This window comes from Sinohyriopsis cumingii, chromosome 2 (genome assembly GCF_028554795.1).
Source record: "Sinohyriopsis cumingii isolate HCF-2022 chromosome 2, ASM2855479v2, whole genome shotgun sequence".
Lineage (NCBI taxonomy): Eukaryota > Metazoa > Mollusca > Bivalvia > Unionida > Unionidae > Sinohyriopsis > Sinohyriopsis cumingii.
In genome coordinates this window covers 43727147-43735676 of record NC_142962.1, presented here as the reverse complement: position 1 = coordinate 43735676, position 8530 = coordinate 43727147, and positions in this window count along the sequence as shown.

Sequence of the window (8530 nt, the reverse complement as noted above, 5' to 3'; positions counted from 1 at the left end):
AAGGTTCACAGCAGAAATGTGCTTGTCAACTGCTGAGATTGTGCCCTACGTGTGGACAAGGCATACTTACCAATAATGCCAAGGCACACGTATGTTCAGGAAAGAAAAAATGTCACATTTGTCACCACATCGTGGACTTGGAACACCAATGCTACGTGCAAAAATACCAACCCCCACCAGAGAAAGAGGACGGTCACAAGAAGAAAGGCAATTTCATCTTTTTTGATTTCGAATGCATGCAAGAGACCGGCATTCACATTCCTAATTTCTGCGTGGCTCATCGAGCGTGCGAGAAGTGCATTCAAGAACCTATCTTCAGTCATTGCCCTCACTGCAGCAAAATTCCCAGAGGGCGTGAAAAAATCTTTCGAGGACCGAACACGTTAGCCGATTTTGCCCAATGGGTCTTAGATCCCATCGACAAGACGTGGAGCCAAGAGGACATCGAACGTTACGGAGATTGTCATCGTCATGCCACGGTGATGGCTCACAATTTCTCCGGATACGATGGACAGTTTCTTTTGAGGTACTATACGGAACATGGCACCGAACGTCCTAAAGTGACTTTGAACGGAGCCAAAATCATTTTCATGCAAGTGGGACAAGTACAGTTTAAAGATTCGATGAGCTATTTGGCCATGCCTTTGAGTCGAATGCCTAAAACGTTTGGAATGACAGAAATGGCTAAAGGGTACTTTCCACACTTTTTCAATACGGAAGCCAATCAACACGCCGTTCTACCCCATTTGCCTGAGGCTCACTATTACGACCCCGACAACATGCGTACCGAACAACGAGAAGCTTTCTACGCTTGGTACCAGGCTCACACCTCGGACCCTTTCGACTTTCAGGAAGAAATGCTAAAGTATTGTCGTTCCGACGTGGACATTTTACGACGTTGCTGTGGAAAATTTCGAGAACTGTTCATGGAACACGGAGGGGTCGATCCTTTGAAAGAAGCTTGCACCATTGCCAATGCGTGTTCCTTAGTGTACCGACAACGATTCATGCCTGAAAACACCGTGGCTGTCATCAGCCCTCAAACGACCCACTATGTCAAACGTCAATACTCGGTCAAAGCCCTACGTTGGTTACATTACTTGTGCGACAAGGAAGACAAATGGATTCAGCATGCCCGCAACGGAGGGGGCGAAAAGACCATCGGAACGTATTCGGTCGATGGCTGGGACTTAGAAAACCCCAAGATCGTGTACGAGTTTAACGGTTGCTTATTTCACGGATGTCCCGTCTGCTACCCTGACCGAGACACTAAAAATCAGTTTTTACAACGGACCATGGAAGACCTGTACCAGGACACTTGTCAGCGGCGCCTAAAGTTAGAACAGCAAGGATACCAAGTGGTGGAAATGTGGGAACACGAATACAATCACCGTATGAAAACCGATCCCGAGTTTAAACGCCTCGTGGAAAGTTACCAGTTCATGGACCCGCTGAACCCGAGGGATAGTTTGTACGGAGGAAGGACCAATGCCACCTGTTTGCTGTACCAAGCCGACGAAGAGAAAGGAGAAGAAATCAAATACTTGGACGTGTGTTCGCTGTATCCCTACGTGTGCAAATATTGTCGCTTTCCTGTAGGGCACCCGCAATTGCTGACGGAACACATCGACCTGAAAAACATTCGACAATACGAAGGCTTGATCAAGTGCAAAGTTTTGCCTCCCACGAACCTATACCATCCCGTCTTACCTCACCATTGTCAAGGCAAACTGATGCTTCCCTTGTGCCGTACTTGTGCCGAAACGTGCAACCAAGACCAACCTTGTCAGCACAGCCAGGAAGAACGGGCCTTGACGGGAACCTGGGTCAGCGTGGAATTGTTCAAAGCTCTGGACATGGGATACCAACTGTTAGAAGTGTACGAAATTTGCCACTTTCCCAAGACACAACAGTACCACAAGGGTGACCCCACGCAGAAAAGCATTTTCGCCGACTACGTGGATGCCTTTTTGAAACTGAAACAAGAAGCCAGCGGCTATCCTTCCTGGTGTCACACTCCCGAAGACCAAATAAAATTCAAAGAGAAATACTATGAACAAGAAGGCATCACTTTAGACCACATCGAGAAAAACGAAGGCAGGCGATCTTTTGCCAAAGTCATGTTAAATTGCTTGTGGGGTAAAATGGCACAACGACCGTGTTTACCCAAGACGGAATATTTGACAGAGCCTTCCCGCTACTTCCAGATGATTCACGACAAAACCAAATACATGAAACACGTGGACGTCGTTCGAGAGGATTTGATCTTGGTCAATTACGAAGAAGATCTGGACTTTGTACAAGACGACCCTTTTGGAAATGTCATCATTGCGGCTTACGTGACAGCCCATGCTCGCTTAAAATTGTACGAAGCTTTAGAACTGTTAGGAGAACGCGTCCTGTACTTTGACACGGACAGTTGCATTTACATCCATCACCCGATTCAACATCACCCTGACATCGAAGGAGACCGTTTAGGAGCCTGGACAGACGAGCATCCCGACGACAAGATTCTAAGTTTCGTCAGTGGCGGTCCCAAAAATTACGGCTACGAATACCGTGACAAACAAGGAGAAGTGCACACGACGTGCAAAGTGAAAGGACTGACTCTGAATCATCGTACCAGTCGAGTGATCAACTTTGGGGTATTGAAAGAAGCCTTGCAATCGGGAGAGGATGGAAACTTTAAAGTGACCACCTATCAACTGAACAAAATTGTACGTTTACCCACTCACCACATCGTTAGTCGACCCCTGGAAAAAGTCTATCAAATCGTGTACCAGAAGCGAGTGCGACTTCCCAATCATTTCACCTTACCATATGGACACGTCGGTATTGGTCTGTATATAAAAAGGAACCCTAGGCAAGATCGATAGTTCATTGGGACTACCAAGACCGAGCGAACAAGATGAATACTTTGAAAGAGACATCGTTCCAGTTTGGGGATTGTAAAAAAAGTTGTATCTTCCTCTAGTGTGACTAATACTGGATGGATAAGAAACAGGCATTGCGACGGAAAATGTCCGGAAGGAAACTGCGATTGTCCATGTGGTTACCATTGTAACTGCGTAACGGAGTTTGCAGACGAGTGCGATTGTGAGCCTTGCGATGGGTACGATGCTGTACGTTGTGACCTGAGCGATGCCGGAAAGCATCATGGGAACTTTAGTGTCACTACCCCTATCATGGAAAGGGATGCTGTGCGTGTCAAACCTGAGGGATGCGAAAGTGATGCCGCTCGTCCTCTTGGACATTTTACTGGGTTTAAAGGGGAATGTCGACCTTCACGTTTACCTGCCTACGGATGTCATCCAGCCCTGAGCAAACTCCTGTTCATGTCACCCAACCCTCATCGAAACGAACCTGTGAAAGACGAATATTCGTTTCCTGTGCGTTTGTCGGAATACTGCGACTTTGAAAATCGTCTTCAATCGTTCAAAGGAAAATGGCCTAAGTATCTGGGAGGACCGGCCCCCGAAGAATTAGCCAGAGCCGGATTTTTCTACTTGGGCGAAGGAGATAAAGTCAAGTGCTTCAGTTGCGGTGTGTCACTTCACCACTGGGAACCGCAAGATTCGGCCTACGTTGAACATGCTCGATGGTCACCGAATTGTCATTACTTACCCTTAGTGGGACCGAGACATTGAAGTAACTTACCATGTCGTTGACGAAGAAGAAACCAGATTGGCTAGGAGTCAAATGTTGGACATCACCGAGACCAGTATTTAAACTTCATTTCAAAAACGATATTGAATCATTACCTAAAGAACTGCAAGAGAAGATTTACAAGGAAGTTTGGCAGGGGTTTGCCAGAGTGAAATCTCAATGGGTCACTGTAGAACTTTTGTGTCGAGAAATTCATAAGAGGAAAGTGAAAAAAGTCAACCAGTGTGTTAGATTTCTTTGGGTCAAGGGTGCATTCATCCTATTATATCGCTTTAGACCGTTTACATCAAAAGAGTTCAGTGACATTCTTGGACGTTACCCTGAATGGCAGTGGTCAGAAATTACTCACTATGTGGATTACTTTTGCTCTCTATGAGAAGATTGTGAATTGTACGGACAGACTTATTCATGAATACTTTACAAGAGAACATTCGTGCTTTGCCTGTGGAATTGAGAGAAAGGATTTACCGAGAGCTGGTCAAAATACAAGTGAAACGTAAAGAACAATTGCATCCGTTACGTCACCAGATCTTTAACCACTGGTACCTGAATGGTATAAGAGAACTGATTCATCAGAAATTGTTTCAATGGTCAGACATTGTTCAAAACTTTGAGGTCGCTAATTATCGACATGTTCATAATTATGGTTACTTCGAGATTCACCTAGTGCAACGCATTGAGGAAGACGAGTTAAAGGATTACCAACATTTGTTACGTGGAATCTACTTAGCGGAAGAGGAAACTTCTAAACGAACTCTGACGTTTCGGTTACAGTATGCAAGATTTAGATTCCCTACTGGAGAACGAAGATCTCTGGCTAGAAAGTACGTGTATTGCATCCGAAAAAAAGAGAATATAAAAACAGGCTGCCATGCCACGGCTTATGTCACATGTCATTGAACAGATTCCGTGGAAGGAACTCAATGACCATATTCAAACCGTGGATCATTACCATCGATTATTACAAGAACTGTATCCATTCAATTTGGGTCGACAAGTGGTGTGTGTCTTAGTGACTTGTTTTCTGGGATTTCGTTTACCAGCCGATTCTTTGTGGACTCTTTACGATCAGTACTTACCACCTCAATGGCCTTAAATGGTCACGAAAAACTCCTTTTGCTCAAAGCCTTGCGTTTTCATCTGGATACTTCTCGACCTCAACAAGAAAAAAAGATTCGTCAACTTTTAGCTACCCAAGACGTGTATGACGATGTGTGTGTAGCTTGTGACTTACATCCCCACTGGACAGATACCCGTGCCTGGAAAGAATGGGGTTTTGAGGCTTGGACCCAAGAAGTGGCCCAGTATGCACGAGAGTTGTTCAAGGAAAAAAGTTACTTTTCAACCCGTGTTAGTGACGGTGCCAGAAGAACCCGTCACCCAGGACGGGACTGTCGTGGACAGGCCTGAAAGACCCTTTCGGGAGGACACTTGTGTGACCTTACCCCCTACTATTATAGAACTGGTTAGAACATTACCCAAAACATGTTGTACAGACACTTGTTTTTATTCCACGTTCATGGTTATCATGTGCCTTTTATCCTTGTACTTAAGCTTTTGGCTTTTATGTATTTTTGTCTTTCGTATTCATGTTTGAAAAAAAACATTCAATAAAGGTGTTCTGAAAAAGTATATAAACTCTTGTCTTGTTTGTTTTCGTGTCACAAGTGACATTTCTCACACAATGGCTACCTCAGCTGTCTCTCCTCCCTCTTCCTTTACTATCAAACTCATCGACGAACACTTAGATCGTGCCAGTTGGGAGGCTTTGTATCTTCGCCATCCCTTTAACATGCTCATTGCTGGACCTAGCGGTTCAGGCAAAACCGAATTCGTCAAACGTTTGATCGAACATAAACATCATTTGATCGATCGGCCACCTCAGCGGATCGTGTGGTGTTACAAAGAGTGGCAATCGGCGTACAGCCTCTTGCGAGAAAGTCAAGGCGATTCCATCGTGTTTGTGGAAGGCATTCCTAAAGAAGACGACGGCATCGTCTCTGACTCCCGTCAAACCTATTTGGTCATTTTCGACGACATGTTAGGAGAAGACGAAGAAGAAATTAAACTGTGGTTCACGCGCAAAGGGCATCACCGTAATGCCAGTGTCGTTTACATCACCCAAAATTTGTTTCAACAAAGTAAAGCCCATCGCACCATCAGTCTCAATGCGCATTACGTGGTCTTGTTTAAAAGCCCTCGAGATAAATCGCAAGTGCAAGTCTTAGCCAAACAGTTAGGAACGCCTTGGCTGACTCAGGCGTACGACGATGCCACTCAAACTCCACACGCCTATTTACTCGTCGATTTGAAACCTACGACTCCCGAGTATTTGCGATTTCGTACTCACTTGTTTCACCACTGGTGCCAAGACGGAGGGCCTGTCCTGTACACGTCTCCGTCCTCGACTTCATTTCACTCCCCATAAAAAAAATCTATAAAAACCTCAGACCCCTTTTCGTCTGTCTCACACAGTCTGAATATGACGTCCCTTCAGTCGCATCTTCCCGTCAAATTGATTCGTGCCTTGTATGGCATCAGTCGAGAAAAAAATCCACAAACACGAGCTCGTGTCTTAGAAGCTAGTCTCAAAGAAGTCTTACGATGGTTCACGGTGACGGCACGTCAATTACTCCAAGGAATCATTCAGATTCCTCATCAAACCAAACGCTTTTTCGATCGAAACAAAGTCGCTTTGGTCCAACTGGCCGATCCCCGCATCGACACTCAAACCAAAAAACAAATCATTTTGAAACCTGGAGGGAGCGGTACTCTAGGAGGGGTCATCATTCGCTCACTCTTAAGATGGGATCCTAATGCCCCCAAAGTTATCCCCAAGACAAAAGTCCAACGAAGCCCCAAGAAGAAAAAGAAAAAGACCAGGTCCCCAAGGAGAACTTCTCCAGTGGCAGGACCCTCCTCTGACCAGACACCACCACCCCGGAAAAAGAAAAGAAGCCCCCAGAAAAAGAAACAGAGAAAAAGTCCCCAGAAAAAGAAAAGTCCACAGAAGAAAACTAGTCGCAAGAGAGGCACTTCGGCCAGGACGCAACCTTACACTCGCAAACCACGATCTGCCACGGCAGTGACTACGTCTCCGGCATCCTGACGTTTGTCCACTTCTCCGTTGATGACACCAGGAACTGAAGAGTACTTGGAGACGTTGATCACACCAAGAACTTCTCCGTTGATGACCCCCAAAAGAACTTCCCCAGTGGCAGGACCCTCCAATTTAGCGGCAGTGGCTGCTGCTCACAAAGTACCTTTTCCCAAAATCAATGTCCATGAAAGATCGGGCATGTTACAAAGTTTACTGGATTTGTCCAAGCAAGAACTGGCTCGATTTAGTCCGTTACGTACCCCTGCATGACGTGTCATGCCTGTCCTCAAACTGATACGACGTAAAGACAATCAGTGGCGACGCGTTCCAGTATAAAAAAGGTCTGTGACCAAGTAGGGTATCAGTGTTTTTTTGGTGCTCCTGAAGACTCAAAGATGTCACCCTCCAGAAAACCCCAAGGAAAGAAAAGGAAAGGACTGCCACCACGTTTAGCCAAACATGGGGACATGTTATCTGTCCTGTCCAAAGCTTCTCCACCCCTACGAAAAAAACTCATTCAAACAGCCTCCAAAGAGGTCATCGATACCGTGTGCGAATGTTGTTTGAACGTTTTGAAAGGCACGATCCCTTTGTCCAAACACCAGAAACAATGCTTAAGCAAACATCGTCACGTTCTTCGCCAAATGGTTCGAAAGAAAATTCCCATTCGTCAAAAAAAGAAGATGTTAGTGCAACGTGGAGGCATTTTGCCTCTCTTGTTAGGCCCCATACTGAAAGGAGTCTTGGGAACCATGTTGGGAGGACTAGTGGGAGCAAGATAAAAAGGCCCTCGGAAGTCCCAAGATCTCAGAATCGACCCCTGACAACCCCATGGAAGGACGAAAACTAGCTTTAGTGCCTTACAAACGATGGATGGAATACCATCGGTGGCAAGAACAACGCACCCCGCATTTACCTCCCAATCCCAATTTGAGCGAAATGTCCCAGTTACAACACGAATTGCAGTCCTTGATGGATCGCCAAGATTTGTCCGAAACAGAAAAATCGCAAAAGTACGGTCAACTCTTGCAACGACTGCAACTCTTTCACCAGAAAGCTTTAGACGAAACAGCTCTACCCACTCTGAAAGATTTTAAGACCTTGATGAAAAGTCCAGCACCATCACCAGTACCAGTACCAGTCCCACCACAACCAGTGACCAAGACAGAAAAAGGAGAAGAAGAAGAAAGGTTTCAAACTCCACCAGAAAATGTACGCAAGTTAACAACACCACCTACCTCCAGAATTGGATGGATTAAAAAGATGATGGCCACCCCTTCTTCATCACAAGAGAAAAAGAAAGTGAAGACAGAAGTGAAGACAGAAGTGAAACAAGAACCGATATCCCCCGCTCAGACATCCTCCTCTTCAACACCTATTGCCGGTCGCACACGCAAAGCATTGCAATCCAAGAAAATACCCCAAGAGAAAAAGAGTAGCATCCTCCAAGAGTGGGTGTCTTATTAACACACAAACACACAAAAAAAATGGAAAAAGTCTTAGCCAGCATTTACTACGATCCCTCCCATCCTGCAGGTTACGCAGGAGTTCAAAAATTGTATCGTGCTGCCAAAACGCGACTGAAAAGTCTCCGTTTACCTCAAGTGCAACGATGGTTACAAGAACAATCTACCAACACTTTACACAAACCCATTCGACGCAAGTTTGCCAGAAGTCGCACCCGAGTGGAAGGCATCGATCATCAATGGCAAGCCGATTTAGCCGATGTCTCTCATTTGGCCAGCTACAATCGTGGTTACAAAT